Source organism: Bufo bufo, chromosome 4, assembly GCF_905171765.1.
Source record: "Bufo bufo chromosome 4, aBufBuf1.1, whole genome shotgun sequence".
Lineage (NCBI taxonomy): Eukaryota > Metazoa > Chordata > Amphibia > Anura > Bufonidae > Bufo > Bufo bufo.
In genome coordinates, this window is record NC_053392.1 from 455,937,194 (window position 1) to 455,956,436 (window position 19,243).

A 19,243-nucleotide genomic window follows, 5' to 3' on the forward strand; every position below is an offset into this window, starting at 1 on the left:
AAACAGTGGCTGAGGAGACTCCATCTTTTTATAGCTGTCTTCAGAATTTCGTAAGAGCTGAGATTAACGCTTCCTTATCCTCCCTCCAAAAAGCCTGATAGTTCCAGAGAGGCTAAATCAAGAAAAAAGGAAAAGGAGTCTCAGGCGGTTTCTTTGGAGTCAGATGAGGTGGAGGAGGTCCAGTCTTTCGATTTGGACTCGGACGCTTCATCCCTCTCCTCGGATTCCGATAATAACGAAATTAAGAGAGCTTTCTTTCCCGTGGAGGATGTGGATAAACTCTTGAAAGCGATCAAAGCAACTATGGGTATAGAAGACGTTAAGGAGACTAGGTCAGTGCAGGACATTCTGTTTGGGTTGGGGGGGTGCTGCAGACAAAACTGTCTAGGTCCTTCTCTTTGCATAAGAATGTATCAGCCTTAATTAATGAGGAATGGAGTAAACCAAACAAAAGAGTTTTCATTTAAAAAAATTTAAAGAGGAAATATCCTTTTTCTGAGGACGTAGCCGCTGTCTGGAATAAGATGCCAAAGGTTGACGTGGCCATCTCTAAAGAAGCTAAGAAATCGGCTCTAACGTTCGAGGACATGGGGTCTTTAAAAGACCCCTTAGATAACAAAGCTCAGGGGTTCTTAAAAGGAGCTTGGGAAGCCTCGACGTCTTCATTCAGACCTTCTATTGCTTCAACCTGTACTGCCAGATCCCTTATTATGTGGTTGTCTGACATAGAGGAACAAATAAAGAACAAGAGCCCTAGAGAGGACGTTTTAATTAGTCTCCCTACTATTAAAAAAAGCGGTAGATTTTTTAGCGGACGCTATTAAATTGTCCTCCCACGCGGCAGGACTGGCTAACTCCGCTCGCAAGGCTCTTTGGATGAAAAATTGGAAGGGAGACTTACAGTCTAAGAAAAGACTATGTGCAGTAACTTGTAAGGGAGAGTATCTCTTCGGATCAGCTCTGGATGACCTGCTAGATAAGGCTGCTGACAAGAAGAAAAAATTTCCTACACAGACCGCCTTTTTTTCGAAGGAAAGATCCAACCAATCCTTTCGCACCTTCCGTTCCTTTCGGAGTAACAGAGAAAATACAAAGGAAGATAAGTCTTACAAACCAAGATCCCGAAGAGAAGGAGCAAAAGACTATTTCTTCAACAAACAGACCAGAGGAGAGAAAAAGTCTGAACAGCAATGACTCCAGGGACCATGTAGGAGGAAGGTTAAAACACTTTCTTCCTGCATGGACCCAGATTTCCAGCAGCCTTTGGATTCTGGACACTTTAAAAGAGGGGTTAAAGCTGAAATTCCATTTAAGTCCTCCTTCAAGGTTCATGATTACGGAAGCAGCGCAAAAAGATGGAGGGTCAATCACGTCAGAAGTGCAGTCTTTAGCAGAAAAGAAGGTCTTAGTAGCAGTCCCGAAGCATCAGGAAGGAGAGGGGTTTTATACCTCTCTATTTTTGGTGAAAAAGCTTGATGGTTCTTACAGAACCATAATCGATTTAAAGAGACTGAACCATTTTCTTTTAGAGAAAAAGTTCAGAAGGGAGACAATCAACTCAACGATAAATCTACTCTTCCGAGGTTGCTTCATGGCGGTTCTGGACTTGAAGGACGCCTAGCTCCATGTTCCGATTCATCGGGACTATCAGAAATACCTGAGATTTGCGGTCCAGATGGAATGGGAATTAAAACACTGGAAGTTTCAGGCACTCCCATTCGGCTTAGCAATGTCCCCCAGGGTCTTCACCAAGGTGATAGCAGAAATGTCAGCTCACATTCGGGAAAAGGACATATTATTCATACCTTATCTCAACGATTTTTTGATTGTGGCAGAAACAGAAAGCCTGTGAGTTGGCGGTCTTGGAAGTAATCCGCATCTTGAGGAAGCTGGGGTGGATTCTCAACGACAGGAAGTCAAAACAAACACCTATTCAACGTTCGCTGTTCCTGGGCCTAATCTTGGACTCCAGGCTCCAGAGGTGTTTTTTGACAGAAGAGAAGATATTCGGTATATGACAGAAAATTCAAAATTTTATAGATCATCGCCGGATTACTCTAAGAAAAGGTATGTCGATCTTGGGGAGCTTGAATTCCTGCATCCCAGATGTCACTTGGGCACAGTTCCATACAAGAGAGCTGCAGTGGGAGATTCTAGAGACTTGGCAGAAAGGAAGTTTTCCTCTAAATATGAAATTCACAATATCCTCCCAGACCTTACTCAACTTAAGATGGTGGCTCAAGACAGACAATTTAAATCAAGGTCTTCCTTGGCTAAAGAATAACATTGTTTGTCTGACAACAGACACAAGTCCGTGGGGCTGGGAGGCCCACATCCAGAAGTTAGCCTTTCAGGGAAGTTGGAACGGGAGCCTAATGAAGGCTTCCTCCAACATGAAGGAGCTCATGGCGGTGAAGGAAGCAATTCAGGAGGCTCTTCCTCTATGTGTAAGCAAGGATCTAAGAATTATGTCCGACAATACAACAGTTGTCTCCTACATAAACAAGCAGGGGGGACCAGGAGTCAGGACCTAATGCTAGTTCTAAGTTGCATCCTCCAGATGGTAGAGGGAAAATGCAGGTCTCTCAGCAGTCCCTATCAGGAGGAAGGATAATATTCAGGCGGAGTTTGAGTCGCCATCAGATTTCCCAGGGAGAGTGTTGTCTGGACCAGAACGTGTTCTTTCAGATTTCGAAAAACTGGGGTCTCCCGCATATAGACCTGTTTGCCTCGGCCCAGAACAAAAAGGTGGAGAAGTTTTTTTTTTTCCCCTGTCTCCAGAAGGATCCCCCTGTGGGCTGGATGCTTTCCTCCACAGGTGGGATTTTCCTCTGGCCTATGCCTTCCCTGCTTTCCCTCTGATTCCCCGAGTGCTGAGAAAAATAAGGGAAGACCAGGCAAGGGTAAGTCTAATCGCCCCATTTTGGCCGAGGAGACCATGGTTTACATGGCTGAGAAAGCTTTCGATCTCAGATCCTTGGGTGCTCCCGGCAACTCAGGATCTACTTTTTCAGGGTCCGATTTTCCATCCGCAGGTGGACAACCTCCACCTGACTGCGTGGAACTTGAGAGGCAGTTGTTAAGTAGTAAGGGATTTTCTGTCAACCTAACCAACACCCTTTTAGGTAGCAGAAAAAAAATAACTATGACTATTTATGCCAGAACCTGGCGAAAGTTTTTATCTTTTGCAGGCCTTCAGTTTAAAAATCTTCCAGGCTCTCCTTCCTTAAATAAGGTTTTAGAGTTCCTTCAGAAGGGGCTAGAAATGAGCCTGTCTCCAAGCACCTTGAAGGTTCAGGTGTCTGCCCTGTCGGCCCTCTTTAACGACCGTTTAGCATCTAATCCTTGGATTATGCGTTTCTTTAAAGCAGTTTCCAGGTCTTCCCTTAACGTCTCCCAGAGAATAGCTACTTGGGACCTAAATTTGGTTCTGGAGTCCCTTACAGCCCCTCCTTTTGAGCCTATCCTTCAAATTAACATAAAACTTCTTTCTCTAAAACTATGTTTGTTTACTAGTGGCATTGACTTCTCCATAACATTTGATGCTGTGCCATAAAAAAAAGGTTAGTACATAAAATGTAAAACATAATATTATTCCGCAGCGCTTTACAAATTCATAGGGTTCTTGTACGAAACAAAAGTAACTGGCTAATATGCAACTGAAACACTAGGAGTCAGGGCCCTGCTCGCAAGAGCTTACAATCTATGAGAAATTGGAGGTGACACATAAGGTAGTTGAATGTGATAAGTAGGATTTGAGCCATTATTGAACTGACAGGAGTGGTGCCGGCCGATCTACTTTGGGTTTGGGACTACTAGAGGATCGAGTTTAGGCCATAGAAGTTGATTGGGAAAAGGTTTAATCTGTGGAAAGTCATTTTAGGTGGCTTGATAAGCCTGCCTGAAAAGATGTGTTTTTATAGCACGTTTGAGTGAGAGGTACGAATTATGGAAGTTATTAATCTTAGGTCGCTAACAGAACGGAGAGCACGAGTAGGGTTAGATGGAGATGAGGGAGGAGATGTATGGAGGTGCAGCACTGTGGAGAGCTTTGTGGGTGAGGGTGAGAAGTTTGAACTGTATTCTGTGGTGGATGGGCAACCAGTGAAGTGACTGGCACAGACTAGTAGCATCAGTGTAGCGGTTGGATGCATAGATGAGCCTGGCTGCAGCATTGTGGACAGACTGAAGGGGGGAGAGTTTAGAGAGAGGGAGACCGATTAGTAATGCGTTGCAGTAGTCAAGACTAGAATGAATCAAGGCAACAACAAGAGTTTTTGCCGTTTCCACCGTAAGAAAAGGGTGGATTCTGGCAAAATTCTTGAGGTGCAGACGACAAGAGCGTGTAAGTGATTGAATATGGGGAACAAAGGAAGATCAGAGTCAAATGTGGCCCCAAGACAGCGGGCATGTTGCACAGAAGTTATGATAGTGCTGCAGACCGAAATTGAAATATCAAGTTTAGTTTAGTTAGTAGATGGGGGAAAGACAAGAAGTTCAGTTTTTGAGAGGTTTAATATACAGAGAGGACATGATGTTAGAGACAGCTGCCAGACAATTACTTTTGGAGTAAAGCAGGGGTGATGTCAGGGGATGAAGTGTATAGTTGGGTGTCGTCAGCATAGAGATGGTATCGAAAGCCAAATCTACTGATAGTCCGATGGGGGCTGTATAGAGGGAGAAGAGTAGATGACCTAGTACTGATCCCTGAGGAAAGCCGACATCAAGAGGAAGAGGAGGAGAAGAAGAGCCAGCGAATGATGCACTAAAGGAGCGGCCAGAGAGATATGAATAGAACCAAGAGAGAGCGGTGTCCTTAAGGCCAATTGAGTGGAGCATGGTGAGGAGGAGTTTATGGTCTACGGTATCAAACGCTGCAGAGAGATCCAGCAGAATCAATAGCGAATAGTCACCATTTCTTTTTGCTGATAGGAGATCGTTAGACACTTTAGTAAGGGCAGTTTTTGTAGAGTGAAGAGGGCGAAATGCAGATTTTAAGGGGTCAAGAAGAGAGTTTGCAGAGAGATAGCTTATTAAGCGAGAGTAGACAAGACATTCAAGGAGTTTAGAGATGAAGCGGAGGTTAGAAACAGGTCTGTAGTTAGCAGCACAGGTCGGGTCAAGAGATGGTTTCTTTAGTAGTGGAGTGATAATAGAGTGTTTGAAAGAGGAGGGACAGATACCAGAAGAGAGAGGGGTTAAAGATTGTAGTTAGGTAAGTGATGACAGCCGGGGAGAGGGACTGGAGGTGGTGTGATGGAATAGGATCACTGCTACAGGTTGTGGGTCGAGAAGAAGAGCGAAGCCTGGAGACTTCTTCCTCTGTTATAGGGTCAAAAGAGGAGAGAGAGCATGTGGAGGAATTGGAGGGAGGAGGATTGAAATTACTTGGGGACTGGGAGATTATTTCCTGCCGGATACTGCCAATCTTTTCTCTGAAGTAAGTGGCCATGCCATCAGCGCAGATGTCAGTGACAAGTTCTGGAACTTTAGGGCTTATAAGGGAATGAAAAGTGTCAGTCATTTTGGGTTATTTGAGAGTGTGGAGATGAGAGAGGTGAAGTACTTTTGTTTGGCAATGTTGAGAGCCAAATTATATGTTTTGAGCATAAATGTATAATGGAGGAAGTCTGCTGATATTCGCGATTTTCTCCATAAGCGTTCTGCACATCTCGAGCAGGGCTGTAGTAAACGTGTTTCAGGTGTATGCCAGGGTTGCCGTGTTCTGTGTCGAGAGGGACAGATTGATATTGGAGCAATTTCATCTAGGGTGGTTTTGAGGGTCTGTAGGACTACATACTAAATAGGAAAACACTAGGTAACACTGACATGGAAAAGGACTTAGGAATGTTAGTTGACAGCAAACTTAACTGTACAAATCAATGTGGGGCAGCTGCTGCCAAGGCCAATATGATTATGGGTTGCATCAAAAGGGGCCTAGATGCCGTGATGAGAACATAGTCTTGCCATTTTACAAATCACTAGTCAGACCACGCATGGAGTGTTGTGTACAGTTCTGGGCTCCTGTGAACAAGGTAGACATAGCAGAGCTGGAGAGGGTTCAGAGGAAGGCAACTAAAGTAATAACTGGAATGAGTGGAATACAGTACCCAGCAGGATTGTTTAAATTTGGGTTATTTAGTTTAGAAAAAAGATGACTATGTATAAATATATCAGAGGTCAGTACGGAGATCTCTCTTGTGGCGAAACCAACCTCGCCACTGGGTTTTGGAGAGGCCTGTTTATCAGCCTCTTGCCTCAGGATTATGGCCCATACTAACTTTTAAACCATACCTCCCTGTGGGCGGACCTGTATTTGCAAACAACTGTAATAAAATCCAGGCTGGGTGTGCCAGCACCTCAGACCACTGCTTGACCCTCAACACGGAGCCTTGTCTCGTTATTGGGGGGATCCGCTGTATGCTGTTAGAGACTGATTGCCAGGAGTGTAAGCATATTCCTGTTCGTCTGCTAGCAGCTATTCGTGAGGTTCCAGTTTGGAGTGCTATTTTGTATCCAGTTCGGGAGTTTGGTGTTCTGCAGTAGCTGTGCCTGTCTCTCAGAAAGGGGCATATCGCCTAAACGGATTTTAACCCCTTGTCTGCTAAAACGGTCCGTTACATTGGTGGCAGCAGTGGGATCGTTCCTACAGCCAGAAGGACAGCTACAGGAGACACCATTTCTTTGGATTTTTCAACTTAAGGGCAACGCATGTCTCAGTACAGCGACCCTAAAAGCACCATGATGGAACCAGCAGTGGAGTACAGATACTCTGTGGAGGAATTTGACCGTATGATGTGGTTGCAGCTGAACTTCTTCGGACCCAATCCAGCTGAGAAATACGTGAAGTTCGTGAGGAGTCTAGTGTTCAAGACCCTACTATACCGGGCAGAAGGTGACTGTCAGCTGCCACGTTGGGTGGACCTCCACCGGAAGTTACAGTTGCGGGACAGAGAGAGCTCAGTCTCCCCTCCCCAGCGGCAGAGTGTCCAGCAGGGAATCGGGAGCCCAGTCTCCATTCCCCAGCGGCAGTGTGAATTGCAGGGAATTGGGAGCCCAGTCTCCATTCCCCAGCGGCAGTGTGAAGTGCAGGGAGAGGAGAGCAGCGTCCTCCCTCCCCAGCGGCAGGCTGAGTTACAGGGGGCAGAGGTAGTTGTTCCTGCCCCCCAGCAGCAGAGTGATATGCCGGGAAGGCAGTGTGAAATGCAGGGAGAGGAGAGCAGCGTCCTCCCTCCCCAGCGGCAGGCTGAGTTACAGGGGGCAGAGGTAGTTGTTCCTGCCCCCCAGCAGCAGAGTGATTTTTTGGGAATTGGGAGCCCAGTCTCCATTCCCCAGCGGCAGAGTGTCTAGCAGGGAACAGAGAGCCCAGTCTCCTTTCCCCAGCAGCAGGACACTGTATTGGGAGCGGAGACGGTCGGTCGCCCTCCCCAGCGGCTGGAAGTATGTATGGGAGAGGAGTTCGTTACCCCCTCTCCCCAGCGGCAGCTTAACGCACCAGGGGGAGACAGTAACCCCCACAACAGTGCAGATGGCACTGTGGTCTCTGCACCTACAGCACAGGGGGTAGAGACAGTCGGTCTCCCCCTCCAACAACCAGACTCTAAGCCAGGGAGCAACACAGAGACCGGGAGTACCAGCTTCCAACATAACCTTGGTGGACTCACTGGACAGAGACAGGCTACCAAATGCAACAGGTCCAGTATTGAGTTGTGGGTGGGCTGCCAGACTAACTCGGGTACCGACCGGCGTGAGGTCAGGTATCTGGTTAGTCTTCCCTGGGGGGGGGAGATGTGTGGCAAAACCAACCTCGCCACTGGGTTTTGGAGAGGCCTGTTTATCGGCCACTTGCCTCAGGATTATGGCCCATACTAACTTTTAAACCCCTGAACCTATTCAAGTGAATTTTGGATAGGTTTGTCCTCAAGTTATACTGTTTAAATTGATTTAAGTTATATGTATGGCCAATGTAAACTCACAAAGTTGTAACAATTTATAATAAGTGTAACTTGTCAGCTTGGGAGGAATATGCTGGGTGTGTTTCTATTGTGCCATTGTCCCATTGTGTGTTTAAATGGTGATGTCTGTCCTGTTATATCCACATGTGTATTGGTGATTTCTCTTTGTCTTGAGAGATAATTGGATTACGCCTCGGGTGTCTCCAGGGCAGAGAGGAGCAAACCATGATGCATTGTGGGGATGTATTGTCTCTGTGTATCCTACAGTGCTGCATATCTGTCCTATGTCACAGTCTTCATTCTGGTCCCCTAGGGGCGTGTACACCAGATGGGCTTGGTTGTTTTATACCTCCCTGTGGGCGGACCTGTATTTGCAAACAACTGTAATAAAAACCAGGCTGGGTGTGCCAGCACCTCAGACCACTGCTTGACCCTCAACACGGAGCCTTGTCTCGTTATTGGGGGGATCCGCTGTATGCTGTTAGAGACTGATTGCCAGGAGTGTAAGCTGATTCCTGTTCGTCTGATAGCAGCTATTCGTGAGGTTCCAGTTTGGAGTGCTATTTTGTATCCAGTTCGGGAGGTTGGTGTCCTGCAGTAGCTGTGCCTGTCTCTCAGAAAGGGGTACATCGCCTAAACGGATTTTAACCCCTTGTCTGCTGAAACGTTCCGTTACATCTTTCATCATCTATTTATTCCCAGAACTGTGATGAGGAGCAGTGGCGTAGCGTGGGGAAGGGGGGGCAGGGGGGGCCGTTGCCCCGGGCACCAAATTGTAGGGGGCGCCAGGCAGTATAATGAGAGTGATGGAAGCCTATGGCTCCCATCCCCTCCGTTCTGCCTCATAAGCTTCAGGCCAGGCCTGAAGCCTATGAAGCAGTAGAATGTCGTGGGAGATCGCGATTATATCACCGTGATCTCCTGTGCCGGGTCTCGCGAGATGACATGATGAGGGCCCGGAGATGTGTAACTGACCGCCTGCGCCGGGACGCCCGAGCAAAGGCTACAAGAGGCGATGAAGAGAGGTGAGTATTTAATTTTATTTTTTTATGTAAGTACTGGGGGCACTATGGAGGTGGGCAGAAGAGATACAAAGGAGGCCGGTATATTTAGAAATAATGGGCACCGTTTTATATTATACAGAGGGGCCATTATATATTAAACAGGGGGGTCATTATATCTTATAGCTATACAGAGGGACCATAATAAATAATTATACAAAGGGGCCATTATATACTGTATAATAATTATACAGGGGGGCCATTATATATTATACAGAGGTGCCATTATATATTAGTATTTTACAGAGGGCCCATTATTAATTGCCTCTCTGTATAATTATAATCTATAATGGCTCCTCTGTATATTATAAAATGTCACCCCTGAATAATATATAATGGTCCCTCTGTATAATATATAATGGCCCCTCTGTATAATATATAATGGCCCCTCTGTATAATATATAATGGACCCCCTGTATAATATATAATGGGCCCCTTGTATAATTATTATGTATTATGGCCCCCTTGTATAATTATTATATATTATGGCCCCTCTGTTTAACGATAATAATGCCCCCCTGTATAATTATTATATATAATGGCCCCCTGTATAATTATTATATATAATGACCCCTCTGTATAATTATTATATATATGTAATATTTGGATATATAATGGCCCCTCTGTATAATTACTAGATATAATGACCCCCCCTGTATTATAATATATAATGGCCCCCTCTGTATTATTAGGATAAATAATGGCCCATTATATATCCTAATACTACAGAGGGGCCATTATATATTATACAGAGGGGGCCATTATATATAATAACAACTAATAATAAAACTCTGCAGAGATGAGACGCAGCTGAAAGAAGGTGTCATGGCGGTTTTATCTCCGAATGAAGACGTTAAGGAAAGTCTACATCACAGGAGATGTCACTGGATGGATTAGGTATGTGGTGCTGTATTGTACTGTATATAATAATGTCCATCCACATATTTGTTTCACGTTCGGGTTGGGGGGTGGATTGAGAATATGGCCCATCCTGCCGCATCCTGGCCCCATATTCTGAATTCTAGGGCCTCACACCCATCTATTACATTATCTGTACTCAGAGTTATCACTGTGTTATCTGTGGTGTTACATAGGACTACTACATTATCTGTAAAAAGGGGCGTGTCCACAGATTGGGTGGGGGGGGGGGCGCAATACATGGCTTGCCCCGGGTGCCGTACAAAAAATCAACCGTGCCAAAATAGCAATTTTTTGGTCACCTTACCTCACAAAAAGTGTAATATTGAGTGAGCAGAATGTACACTGCTCAAAAAAATAAAGGGAACACTTAAACAACACAATGTAACTCCAAGTCAATCACACTTCTGTGAAATCAAACGGTCCACTTAGGAAGCAACACTGAGTGACAATCAATTTCACATGCTGTTGTGCAAATGGGATAGACAACAGGTGGAAATTGCAGGTGGTGACCACAGATCACTTCTCAGTTCCTATCCTTTTTGGCTGATGTTTTGGTCACTTTTGAATGCTGGCGGTGATTTCACTCTAGTGGTAGCATGAGACGGAGTCTACAACCCACACAAGTGGCTCAGGTAGTGCAGCTTATCCAGGATGGCACATCAATGCGAGCTGTGGCAAGAAGGTTTGCTGTGTCTGTGAGCGTAGTGTCCAGAGCATGGAGGCGCTACCAGGAGACAGGCCAGTACATCAGGAGACGTGGAGGAGGCCGTAGGAGAGCAACAACCCAGCAGCAGGACCGCTACCTCCGCCTTTGTGCAAGGAGGAACAGGAGGAGCACTGCCAGAGCCCTGCAAAATGACCTCCAGCAGGCCACAAATGAGCATGTGTCTGCTCAAATGGTCAGAAACAGACTCCCTGAGGGTGATATGAGGGCCCGACGTCCACAGGTGGGGGTTGTGCTTACAGCCCAACACCGTGCAGGACGTTTGGCATTTGCCAGAGAACACCAAGATTGGCAAATTCGTCACCGGCGCCCTGTGCTCTTCACAGATGAAAGCGGGTTCACACTGAGCACATGTGACAGACGTGACAGAGTCTGGAGACGCCGTGGAGAACGTTCTGCTGCCTGCAACATCCTCCAGCATGACCGGTTTGGCATTGGGTCAGTAATGGTGTGGGGTGGCATTTTTTTGGAGGGCCGCACAGCCCTCCATGTGCTCGCCAGAGGTAGCCTGACTGCCATTAGGTACCGAGATGAGATCCTCAGACCCCTTGTGAGACCATATGCTGGTGCGGTTGGCCCTGGGTTCCTCCTAATGCAAGACAATGCTAGACCTCATGTGGCTGGAGTGTGTCAGCAGTTCCTGCAAGACGAAGGCATTGATGCTATGGACTGGCCCACCCGTTCCCCAGACCTGAATCCAATTGAGCACATCTGGGACATCATGTCTCACTCTATCCACCAACGTCACGTTGCACCACAGACTGTCCAGGAGTTGGCAGATGCTTTAGTCCATGTCTGGGAGGAGATCCCTCAGGAGACAGTCCGCCACCTCATCAGGAGCATGCACAGGCATTGTAGGGAGGTCATACAGGCACGTGGAGGCCACACACACTACTGAGCCTCATTTTGACTTGTTTTAAGGACATTACATCAAAGTTGGATCAGCCTGTAGTGTGTTTTTCCACTTTAATTTTGAGTGTGACTCCAAATCCAGACCTCCATGGGTTGAAAAATTTGATTTCCATTTTTTTATTTTTGTGTGATTTTGTTGTCAGCACATTCAACTATGTAAAGAACAAAGTATTTCAGAAGAATATTTAATTAATTCAGATCTAGGATGTGTTTTTTTTTGTTTCCTTTATTTTTTTGAGCAGTGTATTATGTACCCCAAAATGGTACCAATAAAACGACAACTCATCTTGCCGAGCGATCAAAAAGTCGTATCTACCCCAAAATAGTAACAATAAGAATGTTTCCTAATCCTGCATAAAACAAGCCCTCACACAAGACCATTGCAGTAAATATTTTTTGAAAATGTAGAGTCTCCTCAAATATGACATGGCACTCAAACACCATTCCACAAAATCTTCTCTCCATAAACCATATTGCGCTTCTTCCCTTCTGAGCTTTGTGGTATGCTCATACATCAGTTTATGACCTCATATAGGGTGTTTCTGTAAACTGTAGAATCAGGGTAATAAATATTGTGGTTTGTTTTGCTGTTAACTCTTGATGTGTTTGTAACAGCTGCTGCTGTACACCGCTGTTCTCCCGCTTACCTCCTTGGACCTGGGCGCCGTGCTATGTAGTGATCCTTCTGTCCACCACTGCAGTCTTGAGTTCTGTCGCTGTACGTGCTGTGTTGCTGAGGATTCCGCTCCACAGGTTCCACTCAGCCCTGGCCACAGCATGCTTGCTGCTAGTTTCGTATTACACTGCCCTAGGGTCGGCGCGCATCACTCCATGGGCTGCATAGGTTGGGTCATGTGACCTTGCTAACCAACCCAGGCTCTCCTACAGGTACTTAAGTGGCTCAGCCCCTTCCCAGATGCCTCAGTCTCAAGGTCCTTGTGTTTGCTAAGCTCCTGATACTCACGTGTGCTCCTGATTTATACCTTGTTCCTGGATTCTGCTACTCGTCTAATCCTTGCCTGCTTGCCTTGACTCTCCTGTACCTGGCCCTGAATTGCCTGACCTGTTCCTGTGCTGCCTGCCCTGACCTTTTGCCTGTCTGACTACGCCTCTGCCTCATCTTTTGGTCCTACACTGTTGCTTCTGGTAATGACCCCGCCTGCCTGACTTTGCTTGTAACTCTGGCACCTACACCCGCTGGTTGGTGACAGTGTTACAGGAAAATATCGATTAAAATGGAAAATCTGCAAAAAAACAAACAAAAAACTTTTACATTTCATTTAAATTTTCCTTTAATTATTCTGGAATATCTAAAGAGTTAACAAACTTTGTAAAATTAGTTTTGAATAATTTGAGGAATGGAATTTCTAAAATGTAAATTAAGTCATTTGAGTGATTTCTATAATGTAAGCCACTCAAAGTGACTTGAAAACTGAATTGGTTCTTCAGTTTTGGAAATCTTTTGGCACATCACATTTTTGCCATCCATTTAAGGGGAGTCTGTCACCTCATTTTTACCAATACAACTAAAAACACTGCCCCATAGAAGATTGCAAACACTTTCCAAGCATACCTGTGTGTACTATGTGTCTGTATTCCATGTCCAGGAAAAGCACTTTTAGGCTACATGCGCACGACTGTTGTGTGTTTTGCGGTCCGCAAAACACAGATGGCGTCTGTATGCGTTCTTCAATTTGCGGAACGGCACGGACAGCCATTAATATAACAGCCTATTCTTGTCCGCAAAACGGACAAGAATAAGACAGGTTATTTTTTATTTTTTTTGCGGACCACGGAACAGAGAAACGGATGCGGACACGGGATTCATTAAAGTGAATGGGTCTGCATCCAAGCCGCAAAAACTTCGGCTCGGATGCGGACCAAAACAACTGTCGTGTGCATGTAGCCTTATTCTGCTGAAAAACAGCTCCCAAGTGTCCAGCTTAAAGTAAAAACAGCTTTCACTCCTGACTCAATTTCTAACAGCTATATCTTCTGATATAATGGATATAATGCTGTGGTTCCACAACAGTTTGAAAGATTGGAATGCCAGGTTTCCAACAAGGTCAGGCTGGTACCAATCCTAAGATATAAGCAGCTAAAGCAGCCCTACCCAGTTTAGTCTGGTATGCTTTGGGCAATTGGAGCAGCAGAGCTGGGCACATAACCCCTTAAAGACTCGGCCCTATTTCACCTTACGGACTTGGCCATTTTTTGCAAATCTGACCAGTGTCACTTTAAGGGCTGATAACTTTAAAACGCTATGACTTATCCAAGCCATTCTGAGATTGTTTTTTCGTCACATATTATACTTCATGAAACTTGTAAAATGAAGTAAAAAAAAATCTTTTTTATTTATAAAAAAAGACCAAATTTACCAAAAATGAAGTAAAAAATGGAAAATTTCCAAGTTTCAATTTCTCTACTTCTATAATACATAGTAATACCTCCAAAAATAGTTATTACTTTACATTCCCCATATGTCTACTTTATGTTTGGATCATTTTGGGAATGATATTTTATTTTTTGGGGAGGTTAAAAGGCTTAGAAGTTTAGAAGCAAATCTTGAAATTTTTCTGACATTTTCAAAAACCCAATTTTTAGGGACCAGTTCAGGTCTAAAGTCACTTTGCGAGGCTTACATAATGGAAACCACCCAAAAATGACCCCATTCTATAAACTACACCCCTCAAGGTATTTAAAACTGATTTTACAAACTTTGTTAACCCTTTAGGATTTCCACAAGAATTAATAGAAAATAGAGATACAATTTCAAAATTTCACGTTTTTGGCAGATTTTCCATTTTAATAATTTTTTTCCAGTTACAAAGCAAGGGTTAACAGCCAAACCAAACTCAATATTTATGGCCCTCAATCTATAGTTTACAGAAACACCCCATATGTGGTCGTAAACGACTGTACGGGCACACGGCAGGGCGCAGAAGGAAAGGAATGCCATACGGTTTTTGGAAGGCAGATTTTACTGGACTGTTTTTTTTTACACCATGCCCCATTTGAAGCCCCCCCTGATGCACCCCTCGAGTAGAAACTCCATAAAAGTGACCCCCATCTAAGAAACTGCACCCTTCAAGGTATTAAAAATTGATTTTACAAATGTCTTTAACCCTTTAGGTGTTCCACAAGAATTAATGGAAAATAGAGATACAATTTCAAAATTTCACTTTTTTGGCAGATTTTCCATTTTAATAATTTTTTTCCAGTTACAAAGCAAGGGTTAACAGCCAAACAAAACTCATTATTTATAGCCCTGATTCTGTAGTTTACAGAAACACCCCATATGTGGTAGTAAACAGCTGTACGGGCACACGGCAGGGCGCAGAAGGAAAGGAATGCCATACGGTTTTTGGAAGGCAGATTTTGCTGGACTGTTTGTTTTTTTTGACACCATGTCCCATTTGAAGCCCCCCTGATGCACCCCTAGAGTAGAAACTCCAAAAAAGTGGCCCCATTTTAGAAACTACGGGATAGGGTGCCAGTAATGTTGGTACTAGTTTAGGGTATGATTTTTGGTTGCTCTATATTACACTTTTTGTGAGGCAAGAAAACAAGAAATAGCTGTTTTGGCACCGTTTTTATTTTGTGTTATTTACAACATTCATCTGACAGGTTAGATCATGTGATATTTTTATAGACCAGGTTGTCACGGATGCGGTGATACCTAATATGTATACTTTTTTTTTATTTATGTAAGTTTTTCACAATGATTTCTTTTTTGAAGCAAAAAAAATCATGTTTTAGTGTTTCTATAGTCTGAGAGCCAGTTTTTTCAGTTTTTGGGTGATTATCTTAGGTAGGGTCTCATTTTTTGCGGGATGAGATGACCGTTTGGCACTATTTTGGGGTGCATATGACTTTTTGATTGCTTGCTATTACACTTTTTGTGATGTAAGGTGACAACATTTTTTTTTTTTTTTTTTACAGTGTTCATCTGAGGGGTTAGGTCATGTGATCTTTTTATAGAGCCGGTCGATACGAACGCGGCGATACCAAAGATGTATATTTTTTATTTATTTATGTAAGTTTTACACAATAACAGCTTTTTAAAAGGAAAAAAATTATTATATTTTAGTGTCTCCATATTCTGAGCCATAGTTTTTTTTTGGTTTTTTTTTGGGCGATTGTCTCAGGTAGGGGCTCATTTTTTGCAGGATGAGGTGACGGTTAGATTGGTACTATTTTGGAGGGGAAAAACGCCTTTTTGATCGCTTGCTGTTGTACTTTTTGTGATGTAAGGTGACAAAAAAATGGTTTATTTAGCACAGTTTTTATTTTTTACGGTGTTCATCTGAGCGGTTAGGTCATGTGATATGTTTATAGAGCTGGTCGATACGGACGCGGCGATACCTAATATCTATACTTTTTATTTTTCCCCTATTTTTTACCAATTTTTTTTAACTTTATTTGGGGAAAATGACGTTTTTTGTTTTTTTTTTGCTTGAAACTTTAAATCTTTGGGGGGGGAAACTTAATATTTTCAACATTTTTTTTTTTTCACTTTTTTTTTTTCACTTTTTTTTTTGTCCCACTTTGGGACTTGAACTTTTGGGGGTCTAATCCTTTACAATGCATTCCAATACTTCTGTATTGGAATGCATTGGCTGTATGAGTAATTCTGTGTGTATTACTCATACAGCTTCCGGCCTGTGAGATCCAGGGGGCTGGATCTCACAGGCTCTTTACCGGAAGGCTTTCCATGCCATTGGGTCCCCCCCAGAGCCCCATGGGGACCCGATGGCACCGCCGACCACCGCCGCCGCACCAGGTAAAAGCCGCAAACCACAGGTCTTAGTTGATCTGCGGTTTGCGGCGATCGCCGACACGGGGAGGGTCACGGGACCCCCCGCGCATTTAGCCGATTGTATTATGTCTTCTATAGCCATGACATTTTCTATTGGGCCAGATTGTGTCAGAGAAAACTGATCCGTCCCCATTGACTTGCATTGTGTGCCAGGACGGATCCGCAGGCAGCGTTTTGGTGTCTGCCTCCAGAGCGGAATGGTGACTGAACGGAGGCAAACTAATGCATTCTGAGCGGATCCTTTTCCATTCAGAATGCATTAGGGCAAAACGGATCAGTTTTAGACCGCTTTTGAGAGCCCTGAATGCATCTCCCAAACGGAAACCCAAATCGCTAGTGTGAAAGTAGCCTAAAACTATACCACATAAGTATATATATTTTTTTTTTTTCTGAGTAGTGTAAAAATAAATTAAATCTTTGAAAAAATGTTTTTATTTATTTTACATCACCATGTTCTGACCCCTATAACTTTTTATAGCTATGTCTACTGAGCTGTGTCGAGGTACATTATTTCCAGGACTATCTGTAGTTTTTATTCATACCATTTTGGAGTGTATGTGACTTTTTGATCACATTTTATAAAAAAAATTTGGGTAAGAGAAGCGATGAAAAAATTGTCTATCGGCGATTATGATCTTTCTTTCCATTACACCATTCGCCATATTGGAAAATTATTTTTATATTTTTAATAGTACTAGCGTTTCCAGACACTTTGATGTCCATGATGTTTATATTTTTGTCATTTATGTATTTATTTTTTATTCTACAGGAAGGGCAGCAATATACAATTTTATATATTTTTTTAAATATTTTGTATACATTAGGTTTTTTTATTTAGCTTTTTTATGGTATTGTAGGTCATATTTGAGGCTACAAAACTCATTATTTGTTTATTTATTTTTTATTCTGAACCATCGTGGTTCTTATAGATCCATGATGAGAGGAGAATTGCTCATTTCTTATGTTGGCCTGCCACCTCCGGATTTCTGAGCTTTTAGATGCCGTGATCGGACTTTATCACAGAATCTAAAGGCTTTAATGACCGTGATCAGCATTATTGCAGGTCTCTGTTGTTTAAAACAGCGGAGACCCGCCAGCTTTAGTGCTTGCTGCTTTTGTGAGCCTGCGTCATGTTTACCCATCACTCCAGCGCCGTTTATGTACGGCGCTGGTAACTAAAGGGTTAAAGTTTATTGTAAATTTCAAGTCAATATTGCTAGGGACATATCTGGGTGGGGATTTGCCCCTGGCATATTTAGGTAGGGTGGTAAAGAGGATGCAGTATGAGTGTCTAAAATTACTGCAGCCGTGACTTGATTTAGGCAGCAGCTCTGTAGAGAGTCTGCAGAGAGGCTCTGTTCTCTCCTTGCCACAAATGCGTGACTGACAGCTCTGCAGGTGAGGAAAGTATGTGTATAAATGTTTGTGTCACATATATGAAGGGATGTGGTTTGTGTTTAACATGTGTGAAGGTAGGTGTGTTTGTGTAACGTCTATGATGGTGTGTGTGTAATGGGTTTGAAGATCTTGTGTTATGTGCGTTTCGGCTATCTATGTGTGTCTACATCAGGGGTACACAACCTTTTTGGTCTGAGGGCTGCATTGTCACATTGCTCTATTTCAAGGGTCTGTGATTGGCACTAATTTGCATAGGCCTTTTACACACGCCTATGCAAAGTGAATAGTGAGAATTGATCACTACTGAAGTCATTACAGTCATTCCTCCCTCATTCAGTCCTATTGACTATCAGTAACCAGGGTCGTAACTACCATAGCGGCAGACCATGACGCTGCTATGGGGCCCAGTTGGCATCATCTCCTCTTATACTGGGGGTGAAAACTTGGTCAGGGCTCTATCCTCTAAAGAATCAACTTTTAGCAAATGAGGCAGTGGGGAAATGGCCCAAGTGTCATTGTAAGGGGTTTAGGTGAAAACCCTTCTGTCCTGTATGGGGGGGGGGGGGGGGGGGGCTGGTATGATCCTTGCTATGTGTCCCTTACTTCTCTATGTATGCCAGTGTCAGTAGCACATCCGTTATTACACAGGGAGATGTGCAGATGATAATCATACATCTTTCATCTTCATAAAATATGCAAATAAGCCGATAAACGAGTTATTGCTCGTTTGTCATCTGATCAGCGGTTCGATTATACAGGTTAGATATCAGGAATGAGCATTCCTAATAATGTGTAGCACTTCAGCCAGTCCACACCAGGAGCTCTGCTTAACCCAGCACTGGCAGTCGTTCAAACATGCTGCAGACTTGTGTGTTCTTTTTACCTCATTGTGCCAATTTGGTATGTGAGTGAGCAATAGAAGTCATACTCATAAGTTGCTGTTACAAAACCTTTAGTTTCTTAAAATAAATTCTGGCACAATGAGGTAAAAAGAACACACAAGTCTGCATGTTTGAAATACATTCCTAATGATCACCTGTTTCTGGTGAATGGCTGAATATGGTGCACTCTAATAGGGGCTTAAAGGGATAGCCAGGTAAAAATTATAATTTTTTTAACAAGTGCCTGCCGCGTAGTCCTGAAACAGAAAATGTATACTTCCCTGCCACCGTCTACCAACGCTCCAGTTCTTTGCTCTGCCCCCGCTATATCTACCTTCTGGTCCCTGCACTGTGTACATCTGACTGGCTGCGGGCATGGTCACATGCACCACTCCAGCCAATAACTGGCTTCGGTATGGAAATACTGCTTGTGGCTACATCAACGCTGATGCCAGTCATTGGCTGTAGCAGTACATATGACTATGTCTACAGCCAGCCAGATTTAAACAGTGTGGGGACGGGAAGGTGGCCTTCTGTTTCAGGGGTATGTTGCAGGCATTGTTCCTATTTCT

General features: G+C 43.8%; 1 protein-coding gene across 2 annotated transcripts in view; it reads left to right on the forward strand.

Annotated features, from left to right (window-relative positions):
* Positions 1-19,243, forward strand: part of LYST (lysosomal trafficking regulator) — a 736,927-nt gene that overhangs the window by 236,163 nt on the left and 481,521 nt on the right. The window lies entirely within an intron of this gene.